The sequence below is a fragment of the Prenolepis imparis genome, unplaced genomic scaffold, assembly GCF_030444845.1.
Source record: "Prenolepis imparis isolate NDT839.2.m4 unplaced genomic scaffold, iyPreImpa1.0 SCAF_1, whole genome shotgun sequence".
NCBI lineage: Eukaryota > Metazoa > Arthropoda > Insecta > Hymenoptera > Formicidae > Prenolepis > Prenolepis imparis.
The window spans coordinates 23,182,780-23,198,745 of NW_028141159.1; the positions used below are offsets into that span (position 1 = coordinate 23,182,780).

General features: G+C 30.5%; 2 long non-coding RNA genes across 2 annotated transcripts; both read right to left on the reverse strand.

Moving 5' to 3' along the window:
- Nucleotides 1–13,417: 13,417 nt before the first annotated feature.
- LOC145939808 (uncharacterized) lies at nt 13,418–14,727 on the reverse strand. The gene is made up of 3 exons (XR_014425906.1): nt 14,586–14,727; nt 14,345–14,518; nt 13,418–14,250 (listed from the first exon to the last, which is right to left on the reverse strand). It is a non-coding gene; the product is annotated as an uncharacterized LOC145939808 (long non-coding RNA).
- Nucleotides 14,728–15,250: 523 nt separating this feature from the next.
- On the reverse strand, nt 15,251–15,939 carry LOC145939813 (uncharacterized). Its single transcript, XR_014425907.1, has 3 exons — nt 15,778–15,939; nt 15,440–15,614; nt 15,251–15,322 (listed from the first exon to the last, which is right to left on the reverse strand). It is a non-coding gene; the product is annotated as an uncharacterized LOC145939813 (long non-coding RNA).
- Between the last annotated feature and the right edge of the window lie 27 nt (nt 15,940–15,966).

A 15,966-nucleotide genomic window follows, 5' to 3' on the forward strand; every position in this document is an offset into this window, starting at 1 on the left:
AGCCAAAAATTCATCGATTATACATTTTAATAGTACATTTATTACAGAATCTTTTGGTACCAAGCAGACAACAGCGTACAAATTTTTTAATACGATAAACATAAAATAAGGATGCGTCGCACAGGGTCCGCGTCAAAAAAGTATCGATTTCTAATATTTTAAGACGAGCCAAAAATTCATCGATTATACATTTTAATAGTACATTTATTACAGAATCTTTTGGTACCAAGCAGACAACAGCGTACAAATTTTTTAATACGATAAACATAAAATAAGGATGCGTCGCACAGGGTCCGCGTCAAAAAAGTATCGATTTCTAATATTTTAAGACGAGCCAAAAATTCATCGATTATACATTTTAATAGTACATTGATTACAGAATCTTTTGGTACCAAACAGACACCAGCGTACAAATTTTTTAACTTGATATACTTAAAATAATGTTGCGTCGCATTGGGTCAACGGTAAAAAAGTATCAATTTCTAATATTTTAAGACGAGCCAAAAATTCATCGATTATACATTTTAATAGTACATTTATTACAGAATCATTTGGTACCAAGCAGACAACAGCGTACAAACTTTTTCATTTGCTATACATAAATTAAGGATGCGTCGCATGGGATCGGCGGTAAAAAAGTATCGATTTCTAATATTTAAAGACGAGCCAAAAATTCATCGAGTATACATTTTAATAGTACATTGATTACAGAATCTTTTGGTACCATGCAGACACCAGCGTACAAATTTTTTAATACGATAAACATAAAATAAGTATGCGTCGCACAGGGTCAGCGGTAAAAAGTATCGATTTCCAATATTTTAAGACGAGCCAAAAATTCATCGATTATACATTTTAATAGTACATTGATTACAGAATCTTTTGGTACCAACCAGACAACAGCGTACACATTTTTTAACTTGATATACATAAAATAAGATTGCGTCGCATGGGATCAGCGGTAAAAAAGTATCGATTTCTAATATGTTAAGACGAGCCAAAAATTCATCGATTATACATTTTAATAGTACATTGATTACAGAATCATTTGGTACCAAACAGACACCAGCGTACAAATTTTTTAACTTGATATACATAAATTAAGGTTGCGTCGCATGGGGTCAGCGGTAAAAAAGTATCGTTTTCTAATATTTAAAGACGAGCCAAAAATTCATCGATTATACATTTTAATAGTACATTGATTACAGAATCATTTGGTACCAAACAGACACCAGCGTACAAATTTTTTAACTTGATATACATAAATTAAGGTTGCGTCGCATGGGGTCAGCGGTAAAAAAGTATCGTTTTCTAATATTTAAAGACCAGCCAAAAATTCATCGATTATACATTTTAATAGTACATTGATTACAGAATCATTTGGTACCAAACAGACACCAGCGTACAAATTTTTTAATACGATAAACATAAATTAAGGATGCGTCGCACAGGGTCCGCGTCAAAAAAGTATCGATTTCTAATATTTTAAGACGAGCCAAAAATTCATCGATTATACATTTTAATAGTACATTGATTACAGAATCATTTGGTACCAAACAGACACCAGCGTACAAATTTTTTAATACGATAAACATAAAATAAGAATGCGTCGCACAGGATCAGCGGTAAAAAGTATCGATTTCCAATATTTTAAGACGAGCCAAAAATTCATCGATTATACATTTTAATAGTACATTTATTACAGAATCTTTTGGTACCAAGCAGACAACAGCGTACAAATTTTTTAATACGATAAACATAAAATAAGGATGCGTCGCACAGGGTCCGCGTCAAAAAAGTATCGATTTCTAATATTTTAAGACGAGCCAAAAATTCATCGATTATACATTTTAATAGTACATTTATTACAGAATCTTTTGGTACCAAGCAGACAACAGCGTACAAATTTTTTAATACGATAAACATAAAATAAGGATGCGTCGCACAGGGTCCGCGTCAAAAAAGTATCGATTTCTAATATTTTAAAACGAGCCAAAAATTCATCGATTATACATTTTAATAGTACATTGATTACAGAATCTTTTGGTACCAAACAGACACCAGCGTACAAATTTTTTAACTTGATATACATAAAATAATGTTGCGTCGCATAGGGTCAGCGGTAAAAAAGTATCGATTTCTAATATTTAAAGACGAGCCAAAAATTCATCGATTATACATTTTAATAGTACATTGATTACAGAATCATTTGGTACCAAACAGACACCAGCGTACAAATTTTTTAATACGATAAACATAAAATAAGAATGCGTCGCACAGGGTCAGCGGTAAAAAGTATCGATTTCCAATATTTTAAGACGAGCCAAAAATTCATCGATTATACATTTTAATAGTACATTTATTACAGAATCTTTTGGTACCAAGCAGACAACAGCGTACAAATTTTTTAATACGATAAACATAAAATAAGGAGGCGTCGCACAGGGTCCGCGTCAAAAAAGTATCGATTTCTAATATTTTAAGACGAGCCAAAAATTCATCGATTATACATTTTAATAGTACATTGATTACAGAATCTTTTGGTACCAAACAGACAACAGCGTACAAATTTTTTAACTTGATATACATAAAATAAGATTGCGTCGCACAGGGTCCGCGTCAAAAAAGTATCAATTTCTAATATTTTAAGACGAGCCAAAAATTCATCGATTATACATTTTAATAGTACATTGATTACAGAATCTTTTGGTACCAAGCAGACAACAGCGTACAAATTTTTTAATACGATAAACATAAAATAAGGATGCGTCGCACAGGTTCAGCGGTAAAAATTATCGATTTCCAATATTTTAAGACGAGCCAAAAATTCATCGATTATACATTTTAATAGTACATTGATTACAGAATCTTTTGGTACCAAGCAGACAACAGCGTACAAATTTTTTAATACGATAAACATAAAATAAGGATGCGTCGCACAGGTTCAGCGGTAAAAATTATCGATTTCCAATATTTTAAGACGAGCCAAAAATTCATCGATTATACATTTTAATAGTACATTGATTACAGAATCTTTTGCTACCAAGCAGACAACAGCGTACAAATTTTTTAATACGATAAACATAAAATAAGGATGCGTCGCACAGGGTCAGCGGTAAAAAGTATCGATTTCCAATATTTTAAGACGAGCCAAAAATTCATCGATTATACATTTTAATAGTACATTTATTACAGAATCTTTTGGTACCAAGCAGACAACAGCGTACTAATTTTTTAATACGATAAACATAAAATAAGGTTGCGTCGCATAGGGTCAGCGGTAAAAAGTATCGATTTCCAATATTTTAAGACGAGCCAAAAATTCATCGATTATACATTTTAATAGTACATTCATTACAGAATCATTTGGTACCAAACAGACACCAGCGTACAAATTTTTTAACTTGATATACATAAATTAAGTTTGCGTCGCATGGGGTCAGCGGTAAAAAGTATCGATTTCCAATATTTTAAGACGAGCCAAAAATTCTTCGATTATACATTTTAATAGTACATTTATTACAGAATCTTTTGGTACCAAGCAGACAACAGCGTACAAATTTTTTAATACGTTAAACATAAAATAAGGATGCGTCGCACAGGGTCCGCGTCAAAAAAGTATCGATTTCTAATATTTTGATACGAGCCAAAAATTCATCGATTATACATTTTAATAGTACATTGATTACAGAATCTTTTGGTACCAAACAGACACCAGCGTACAAATTTTTTAACTTGATATACATAAAATAATGTTGCGTCGCATAGGGTCAGCGGTAAAAAAGTATCGATTTCTAATATTTTAAGACGCGCCAAAAATTCATCGATTATACATTTTAATAGTACATTGATTACAGAATCATTTGGTACCAAACAGACACCAGCGTACAAATTTTTTAATACGATAAACATAAATTAAGAATGCGTCGCACAGGGTCCGCGTCAAAAAAGTATCAATTTCTAATATTTTAAGACGAGCCAAAAATTCATCGATTATACATTTTAATAGTACATAGATTACAGAATCTTTTGGTACCAAACAGACACCAGCGTACAAATTTTTTAATACGATAAACATAAAATAAGGATGCGTCGCACAGGGTCCGCGTCAAAAAAGTATCGATTTCTAATATTTTAAGACGAGCCAAAAATTCATCGATTATACATTTTAATAGTACATTTATTACAGAATCTTTTGGTACCAAGCAGACAACAGCGTACAAATTTTTTAATACGATAAACATAAAATAAGGATGCGTCGCACAGGGTCCGCGTCAAAAAAGTATCGATTTCTAATATTTTAAGACGAGCCAAAAATTCATCGATTATACATTTTAATAGTACATTGATTACAGAATCTTTTGGTACCAAACAGACACCAGCGTACAAATTTTTTAACTTGATATACATAAAATAATGTTGCGTCGCATAGGGTCAGCGGTAAAAAGTATCGATTTCTAATATTTTAAGACGAGCCAAAAATTCATCGATTATACATTTTAATAGTACATTTATTACAGAATCTTTTGGTACCAAGCAGACAACAGCGTACAAATTTTTTAATACGATAAACATAAAATAAGGATGCGTCGCACAGGTTCCGCGTCAAAAAAGTATCGATTTCTAATATTTTAAGACGAGCCAAAAATTCATCGATTATACATTTTAATAGTACATTGATTACAGAATCTTTTGGTACCAAACAGACACCAGCGTACAAATTTTTTAACTTGATATACATAAAATAATGTTGCGTCGCATAGGGTCAGCGGTAAAAAAGTATCGATTTCTAATATTTAAAGACGAGCCAAAAATTCATCGATTATACATTTTAATAGTTCATTGATTACAGAATCATTTGGTACCAAACAGACACCAGCGTACAAATTTTTTAATACGATAAACATAAAATAAGAATGCGTCGCACAGGGTCAGCGGTAAAAAGTATCGATTTCCAATATTTTAAGACGAGCCAAAAATTCATCGATTATACATTTTAATAGTACATTTATTACAGAATCTTTTGGTACCAAGCAGACAACAGCGTACAAATTTTTTAATACGATAAACATAAAATAAGGAGGCGTCGCACAGGGTCCGCGTCAAAAAAGTATCGATTTCTAATATTTTAAGACGAGCCAAAAATTCATCGATTATACATTTTAATAGTACATTGATTACAGAATCTTTTGGTACCAAGCAGACAACAGCGTACAAATTTTTTAATACGATAAACATAAAATAAGGATGCGTCGCACAGGTTCAGCGGTAAAAATTATCGATTTCCAATATTTTAAGACGAGCCAAAAATTCATCGATTATACATTTTAATAGTACATTGATTACAGAATCTTTTGGTACCAAGCAGACAACAGCGTACAAATTTTTTAATACGATAAACATAAAATAAGGATGCGTCGCACAGGTTCAGCGGTAAAAATTATCGATTTCCAATATTTTAAGACGAGCCAAAAATTCATCGATTATACATTTTAATAGTACATTGATTACAGAATCTTTTGCTACCAAGCAGACAACAGCGTACAAATTTTTTAATACGATAAACATAAAATAAGGATGCGTCGCACAGGGTCAGCGGTAAAAAGTATCGATTTCCAATATTTTAAGACGAGCCAAAAATTCATCGATTATACATTTTAATAGTACATTTATTACAGAATCTTTTGGTTCCAAGCAGACAACAGCGTACAAATTTTTTAATACGATAAACATAAAATAAGGATGCGTCGCACAGGGTCCGCGTCAAAAAAGTATCGATTTCTAATATTTTAAGACGAGCCAAAAATTCATCGATTATACATTTTAATAGTACATTTATTACAGAATCTTTTGGTACCAAGCAGACAACAGCGTACAAATTTTTTAATACGATAAACATAAAATAAGGATGCGTCGCACAGGGTCCGCGTCAAAAAAGTATCGATTTCCAATATTTTAAGACGAGCCAAAAATTCATCGATTATACATTTTAATAGTACATTCATTACAGAATCATTTGGTACCAAACAGACACCAGCGTACAAATTTTTTAACTTGATATACATAAATTAAGGTTGCGTCGCATGGGGTCAGCGGTAAAAAGTATCGATTTCCAATATTTTAAGACGAGCCAAAAATTCTTCGATTATACATTTTAATAGTACATTTATTACAGAATCTTTTGGTACCAAGCAGACAACAGCGTACAAATTTTTTAATACGATAAACATAAAATAAGGATGCGTCGCACAGGTTCAGCGGTAAAAATTATCGATTTCCAATATTTTAAGACGAGCCAAAAATTCATCGATTATACATTTTAATAGTACATTGATTACAGAATCTTTTGGTACCAAGCAGACAACAGCGTACAAATTTTTTAATACGATAAACATAAAATAAGGATGCGTCGCACAGGTTCAGCGGTAAAAATTATCGATTTCCAATATTTTAAGACGAGCCAAAAATTCATCGATTATACATTTTAATAGTACATTGATTACAGAATCTTTTGGTACCAAGCAGACAACAGCGTACAAATTTTTTAATACGATAAACATAAAATAAAGATGCGTCGCACAGGTTCAGCGGTAAAAATTATCGATTTCCAATATTTTAAGACGAGCCAAAAATTCATCGATTATACATTTTAATAGTACATTTATTACAGAATCTTTTGGTACCAAGCAGACAACAGCGTACAAATTTTTTAATACGATAAACATAAAATAAGGATGCGTCGCACAGGGTCCGCGTCAAAAAAGTATCGATTTCTAATATTTAAAGACGAGCCAAAAATTCATCGATTATACATTTTAATAGTACATTTATTACAGAATCTTTTGGTACCAAGCAGACAACAGCGTACAAATTTTTTAATACGATAAACATAAAATAAGGATGCGTCGCACAGGGTCCGCGTCAAAAAAGTATCGATTTCTAATATTTTAAGACGAGCCAAAAATTCATCGATTATACATTTTAATAATACATTGATTACAGAATCTTTTGGTACCAAACAGACACCAGCGTACAAATTTTTTAACTTGATATACATAAATTAAGGTTGCGTCGCATGGGGTCAGCGGTAAAAAAGTATCGTTTTCTAATATTTAAAGACCAGCCAAAAATTCATCGATTACACATTTTAATAGTACATTGATTACAGAATCATTTGGTACCAAACAGACACCAGCGTACAAATTTTTTAATACGATAAACATAAATTAAGGATGCGTCGCACAGGGTCCGCGTCAAAAAAGTATCGATTTCTAATATTTTAAGACGAGCCAAAAATTCATCGATTATACATTTTAATAGTACATTGATTACAGAATCATTTGGTACCAAACAGACACCAGCGTACAAATTTTTTAATACGATAAACATAAAATAAGAATGCGTCGCACAGGATCAGCGGTAAAAAGTATCGATTTCCAATATTTTAAGACGAGCCAAAAATTCATCGATTATACATTTTAATAGTACATTTATTACAGAATCTTTTGGTACCAAGCAGACAACAGCGTACAAATTTTTTAATACGATAAACATAAAATAAGGATGCGTCGCACAGGGTCCGCGTCAAAAAAGTATCGATTTCTAATATTTTAAGACGAGCCAAAAATTCATCGATTATACATTTTGATAGTACATTTATTACAGAATCTTTTGGTACCAAGCAGACAACAGCGTACAAATTTTTTAATACGATAAACATAAAATAAGGATGCGTCGCACAGGGTCCGCGTCAAAAAAGTATCGATTTCCAATATTTTAAGACGAGCCAAAAATTCATCGATTATACATTTTAATAGTACATTGATTACAGAATCATTTGGTACCAAACAGACACCAGCGTACAAATTTTTTAACTTGATATACATAAATTAAGGTTGCGTCGCATGGGGTCAGCGGTAAAAAGTATCGATTTCCAATATTTTAAGACGAGCCAAAAATTCTTCGATTGTACATTTTAATAGTACATTTATTACAGAATCTTTTGGTACCAAGCAGACAACAGCGTACAAATTTTTTAATACGATAAACATAAAATAAGGATGCGTCGCACAGGTTCAGCGGTAAAAATTATCGATTTCCAATATTTTAAGACGAGCCAAAAATTCATCGATTATACATTTTAATAGTACATTGATTACAGAATCTTTTGGTACCAAGCAGACAACAGCGTACAAATTTTTTAATACGATAAACATAAAATAAGGATGCGTCGCACAGGTTCAGCGGTAAAAATTATCGATTTCCAATATTTTAAGACGAGCCAAAAATTCATCGATTATACATTTTAATAGTACATTGATTACAGAATCTTTTGGTACCAAGCAGACAACAGCGTACAAATTTTTTAATACGATAAACATAAAATAAAGATGCGTCGCACAGGTTCAGCGGTAAAAATTATCGATTTCCAATATTTTAAGACGAGCCAAAAATTCATCGAATATACATTTTAATAGTACATTTATTACAGAATCTTTTGGTACCAAACAGACACCAGCGTACAAATTTTTTAATACGATAAACAAATTAAGAATGCGTCGCACAGGGTCCGCGTCAAAAAAGTATCAATTTCTAATATTTTAAGACGAGCCAAAAATTCATCGATTATACATTTTAATAGTACATTGATTACAGAATCTTTTGGTACCAACCAGACAACAGCGTACAAATTTTTTAACTTGATATACATAAAATAAGATTGCGTCGCATGGGATCAGCGGTAAAAAAGTATCGATTTCTAATATTTAAAGACGAGCCAAAAATTCATCGATTATACATTTTAATAGTACATTGATTACAGAATCATTTTGTACCAAACAGACACCAGCGTACAAATTTTTTAATACGATAAACATAAAATAATTATGCGTCGCACAGGGTCCGCGTCAAAAAAGTATTGATATCTAATATTTTAAGACGAGCCAAAAATTCATCGATTATACATTTTAATAGTACATTGATTACAGAATTATTTGGTACCAACCAGACACCAGCGTACAAATTTTTTAATTTGATAAACATAAAATAAGGATGCGTCGCACAGGGTCAGCCGCAAAAAAGTATTGATTTCTAATATTTAAAGACGAGCCAAAAATTCATCGATTATACATTTTAATAGTACATTGATTGCAGAATATTTTGGTACCATGCAGACACCAGCGTACAAATTTTTTAATATGATATACATAAAATAAGTATGCGTCGCATAGGGTCAGCGGCAAAAATGTATCAATTTCTAATATTTTAAGACGAGCCAAAATTTCATCGATTATACATTTTAATAGTACATTGATTACAGAATCATTTGGTACCAAACAGACACCAGCGTACAATTGTTTTAACTTGATATACATAGAATAAGATTGCGTCGCATAGGTCAACTGTAAAAAAGTATCGATTTCTAATATTTTAAGACGAGCCAAAAATTCATCGATTATACATTTTAATAGTACATTTATTACAGAATCTTTTGGTACCAAGCAGACAACAGCGTACAAATTTTTTAATACGATAAACATAAAATAAGGATGCGTCGCACAGGGTCCGCGTCAAAAAAGTATCGATTTCTAATATTTTAAGACGAGCCAAAAATTCATCGATTATACATTTTAATAGTACATTGATTACAGAATCTTTTGGTACCAAACAGACACCAGCGTACAAATTTTTTAACTTGATATACATAAAATAATGTTGCGTCGCTCAGGGTCAGCGGTAATAAGTATCGATTTCCAATATTTTAAGACGAGCCAAAAATTCATCGATTATACATTTTAATAGTACATTGATTACAGAATCTTTTGGTACCATGCAGACACCAGCGTACAAATTTTTTAATACGATAAACATAAAATAATGTTGCGTCGCATAGGGTCAACGGTAAAAAAGTATCAATTTCTAATATTTTAAGACGAGCCAAAAATTCATCGATTATACATTTTAATAGTACATTTATTACAGAATCATTTGGTACCAAGCAGACAACAGCGTACAAACTTTTTCATTTGCTATACATAAATTAAGGATGCGTCGCATGGGATCGGCGGTAAAAAAGTATCGATTTCTAATATTTAAAGACGAGCCAAAAATTCATCGATTATACATTTTAATAGTACATTGATTACAGAATCATTTGGTACCAAACAGACACCAGCGTACAAATTTTTAATACGATAAACATAAAATAAATATGCGTCGCACAGGGTCCGCGTCAAAAAAGTATCGATTTCTAATATTTTAAGACGAGCCAAAAATTCATCGATTATACATTTTAATAGTACATTGATTACAGAATCTTTTGGTACCAAACAGACACCAGCGTACAAATTTTTTAACTTGATATACATAAAATAATGTTGCGTCGCTCAGGGTCAGCGGTAATAAGTATCGATTTCCAATATTTTAAGACGAGCCAAAAATTCATCGATTATACATTTTAATAGTACATTGATTACAGAATCTTTTGGTACCATGCAGACACCAGCGTACAAATTTTTTAATACGATAAACATAAAATAATGTTGCGTCGCATAGGGTCAACGGTAAAAAAGTATCAATTTCTAATATTTTAAGACGAGCCAAAAATTCATCGATTATACATTTTAATAGTACATTTATTACAGAATCATTTGGTACCAAGCAGACAACAGCGTACAAACTTTTTCATTTGCTATACATAAATTAAGGATGCGTCGCATGGGATCGGCGGTAAAAAAGTATCGATTTCTAATATTTAAAGACGAGCCAAAAATTCATCGATTATACATTTTAATAGTACATTGATTACAGAATCATTTGGTACCAAACAGACACCAGCGTACAAATTTTTAATACGATAAACATAAAATAAGTATGCGTCGCACAGGGTCCGCGTCAAAAAAGTATCGATTTCTAATATTTTAAGACGAGCCAAAAATTCATCGAGTATACATTTTAATAGTACATTGATTACAGAATCTTTTGGTACCATGCAGACACCAGCGTACAAATTTTTTAATACGATAAACATAAAATAAGTATGCGTCGCACAGGGTCAGCGGTAAAAAGTATCGATTTCCAATATTTTAAGACGAGCCAAAAATTCATCGATTATACATTTTAATAGTACATTGATTACAGAATCTTTTGGTACCAACCAGACAACAGCGTACACATTTTTTAACTTGATATACATAAAATAAGATTGCGTCGCATGGGATCAGCGGTAAAAAAGTATCGATTTCTAATATGTTAAGACGAGCCAAAAATTCATCGATTATACATTTTAATAGTACATTGATTACAGAATCATTTGGTACCAAACAGACACCAGCGTACAAATTTTTTAACTTGATATACATAAATTAAGGTTGCGTCGCATGGGGTCAGCGGTAAAAAAGTATCGTTTTCTAATATTTAAAGACGAGCCAAAAATTCATCGATTATACATTTTAATAGTACATTGATTACAGAATCATTTGGTACCAAACAGACACCAGCGTACAAATTTTTTAACTTGATATACATAAATTAAGGTTGCGTCGCATGGGGTCAGCGGTAAAAAAGTATCGTTTTCTAATATTTAAAGACCAGCCAAAAATTCATCGATTATACATTTTAATAGTACATTGATTACAGAATCATTTGGTACCAAACAGACACCAGCGTACAAATTTTTTAATACGATAAACATAAATTAAGGATGCGTCGCACAGGGTCCGCGTCAAAAAAGTATCGATTTCTAATATTTTAAGACGAGCCAAAAATTCATCGATTATACATTTTAATAGTACATTGATTACAGAATCATTTGGTACCAAACAGACACCAGCGTACAAATTTTTTAATACGATAAACATAAAATAAGAATGCGTCGCACAGGATCAGCGGTAAAAAGTATCGATTTCCAATATTTTAAGACGAGCCAAAAATTCATCGATTATACATTTTAATAGTACATTTATTACAGAATCTTTTGGTACCAAGCAGACAACAGCGTACAAATTTTTTAATACGATAAACATAAAATAAGGATGCGTCGCACAGGGTCCGCGTCAAAAAAGTATCGATTTCTAATATTTTAAGACGAGCCAAAAATTCATCGATTATACATTTTAATAGTACATTTATTACAGAATCTTTTGGTACCAAGCAGACAACAGCGTACAAATTTTTTAATACGATAAACATAAAATAAGGATGCGTCGCACAGGGTCCGCGTCAAAAAAGTATCGATTTCTAATATTTTAAGACGAGCCAAAAATTCATCGATTATACATTTTAATAGTACATTGATTACAGAATCTTTTGGTACCAAACAGACAACAGCGTACAAATTTTTTAACTTGATATACATAAAATAAGATTGCGTCGCACAGGGTCCGCGTCAAAAAGGTATCAATTTCTAATATTTTAAGACGAGCCAAAAATTCATCGATTATACATTTTAATAGTACATTGATTACAGAATCTTTTGGTACCAAGCAGACAACAGCGTACAAATTTTTTAATACGATAAACATAAAATAAGGATGCGTCGCACAGGGTCAGCGGTAAAAAGTATCGATTTCCAATATTTTAAGACGAGCCAAAAATTCATCGATTATACATTTTAATAGTACATTGATTACAGAATCTTTTGGTACCAAACAGACAACAGCGTACAAATTTTTTAACTTGATATACATAAAATAAGATTGCGTCGCACAGGGTCCGCGTCAAAAAAGTATCAAATTCTAATATTTTAAGACGAGCCAAAAATTCATCGATTATACATTATAATAGTACATTCATTACAGAATCATTTGGTACCATACAGACACCAGCGTACAAATTTTTTAACTTGATAAACATAAAATAAGGATGCGTCGCACAGGGTCAGCGGTAATAAGTATCGATTTCCAATATTTTAAGACGAGCCAAAAATTCATCGATTATACATTTTAATAGTACATTGATTACAGAATCTTTTGGTACCAACCAGACAACAGCGTACAAATTTTTTAACTTGATATACATAAAATAAGATTGCGTCGCATGGGATCAGCGGTAAAAAAGTATCGATTTCTAATATTTAAAGACGAGCCAAAAATTCATCGATTATACATTTTAATAGTACATTGATTACAGAATCATTTTGTACCAAACAGACACCAGCGTACAAATTTTTTAATACGATAAACATAAAATAATTATGCGTCGCACAGGGTCCGCGTCAAAAAAGTATTGATATCTAATATTTTAAGACGAGCCAAAAATTCATCGATTATACATTTTAATAGTACATTGATTACAGAATTATTTGGTATCAACCAGACACCAGCGTACAAATTTTTTAATTTGATAAACATAAAATAAGGATGCGTCGCACAGGGTCAGCCGCAAAAAAGTATCGATTTCTAATATTTAAAGACGAGCCAAAAATTCATCGATTATACATTTTAATAGTACATTGATTGCAGAATCTTTTGGTACCATGCAGACACCAGCGTACAAATTTTTTAATATGATATACATAAAATAAGTATGCGTCGCATAGGGTCAGCGGCAAAAATGTATCAATTTCTAATATTTTAAGACGAGCCAAAATTTCATCGATTATACATTTTAATAGTACATTGATTACAGAATCATTTGGTACCAAACAGACACCAGCGTACAATTGTTTTAACTTGATATACATAGAATAAGATTGCGTCGCCTAGGTCAACTGTAAAAAAGTATCGATTTCTAATATTTTAAGGCGAGCCAAAAATTCATCGTATATATATTTCAATAATGTATTGTTTGCAGATTATCTTTGTACCATAAGCATACCAGCGTACTATCTTTTTGGTCCAATATACGTTATATAAATCTGCGCCGTATGGGATTTGCGACTTAAATATTTTAATTTTCGATATTTCAAAACGTGCAAAAAATTAATCTTATATACATTTTAACAGTACATTGTCTGCACATTATCACGAGTTATGCGTGACTGCATGCATATATCGCGGTAATATGTCGAAACTCATTTCTACTGCGCATTTCGTATGACAAAATCTGCATCACGATCATTTTACGATTGTTGATTGATTTTCGAAGGGAAAGAATAGTTTTCGGACTATTTTAAAAGTTTGCTAAAGCCATCTGAAGTTATGTTTCATCAAAATATTTTTTTATCTAAAAATAGCACGCAATAATTTTTAGCGTGTATTTTATCACCTTCGACGTCAAAATCCAACATGGCCGCAGCAAATGCCAAGGAACCTTAAAAAATTAAATAATATAAATAATATAAATAATATTTAAAACTTATTAATTATATTTAATAATATATTTTATAATTCTGAAAAAATACTACTTAATATTATATTCCTTCTTTCCTATTTCAGTCTTTTTCTCTCTTTCACCCTCTCTTTTATTTATTCTCTTTTTCTTATTTAATTTCAAATTAAACTTCCTCCTTTTTTCCTCTTCATTTTCCTTTATCTTTTTTTCTTTTCTTCTCTCTCTCTCCCTCTCTTTCTTTCTTTATCTATTAATAATATAATAATATACAATTCATCTCTTTAACTTTAATAAAATATTTAAAGATAATTTACTTTATTTTATATTCCTTCTTCTCTCTTTTTCTATAATCTTTTTTTTCTCCCTCTCTTTTGCTTAATATTTCTCTTCTTTTATTTTAAATAAAGCTTTGTTTTCTTTTTTCTCTGTATTTCTATCTCCCTCTTTTTCTCTCTTTCTATTATTCTTTATTTATAAATGATAAAATTAATGATATAATTAATAATTATAATTCGTCTCCTATGCCCTTACACGACAAAATTAAAATAATTCAAATTAAAATGAATTGTACGCTGTGATTAGTGTGCTGTGATTGATCAAATCTGAAATTATGATGATTCTAATAAAATTTCAAATTTAACAAATCATAGCCACGGATCATTTTAAACTGAACATTTTAATTCTGTCACGAAAGTAGCCCATTTAACTTTAAATAAAATATTTAAAGGATTATTAAAATTACAATAATATTCGAACAATTAAAAAATTAATACCTAATAATTATTATAATCTGATATATTCCTTATTCTCTCTTTTCCTTCAATCATTTACCATTTTTCTTTTATTCTCCATCTCTTCTTTAATTTTAAATAAAACTTTTCGCTTTTTTCTACTTTTCCTTTTTCTTTCTCTCTCCTTTATTCATTTTCACTCTCTTATTTCCTTTTCTTATATTTTAAATAAAACTTTCTTTTTTTTTCTCCTTTTCTTTTTTCTCTCTTTTATTTCCACTCTTTTTCTCTTTAGTCTCTTTCTTTCTATTCTTCTATATCTATTAATAATATAATTAATAATATAATTTATGTTTTCATTAAGAACTTTATAAATAAAACATTTTAAAAAACTATAATATTCAAATATTTAAAAAATCTAATAAAAATATTATTACCTAATTTTAAATTCATTCTTCTCTTTTTCTTTACCCTTTTTCACTCTTTCTTCCTATATTTTACTTATTCATCCTCTTTTCTAATTTTAAATAAAGCTTTCTACTCTTTTTTCTCTTCTTCCTTTTTTCACTCTTTTTTCTCTCTCTCTCTCTCTCTCATTCTTTCTATTCTTCTCTATTTATTAATAATATAATTAATAACATAATTAATAATTAATAATTAATAATTAGGTTCTTTTTTAACATTAATAAAATAAAACAAAAATAAATTAATTAAAAAGTTACTAAAATTATAATACTATTGAAACATTTAAACAATTCAGTAAAAATTTTATTACTTAATATATTCCTTCTTCTCCCTTTTCCTTTTTCTTCTTTTCTTTTCTTCTTTCTCTTTTGCTTATTCATCCTCTTCTTTAATCTTAAATAAAGCTTTTTTTTCTACTCTCCCTTTATCTTTTTCTCTTTTTCTTCTTCTATTTTTGTCTATTAATAATATAATGCATCTCTCCTTTATATTAACTATA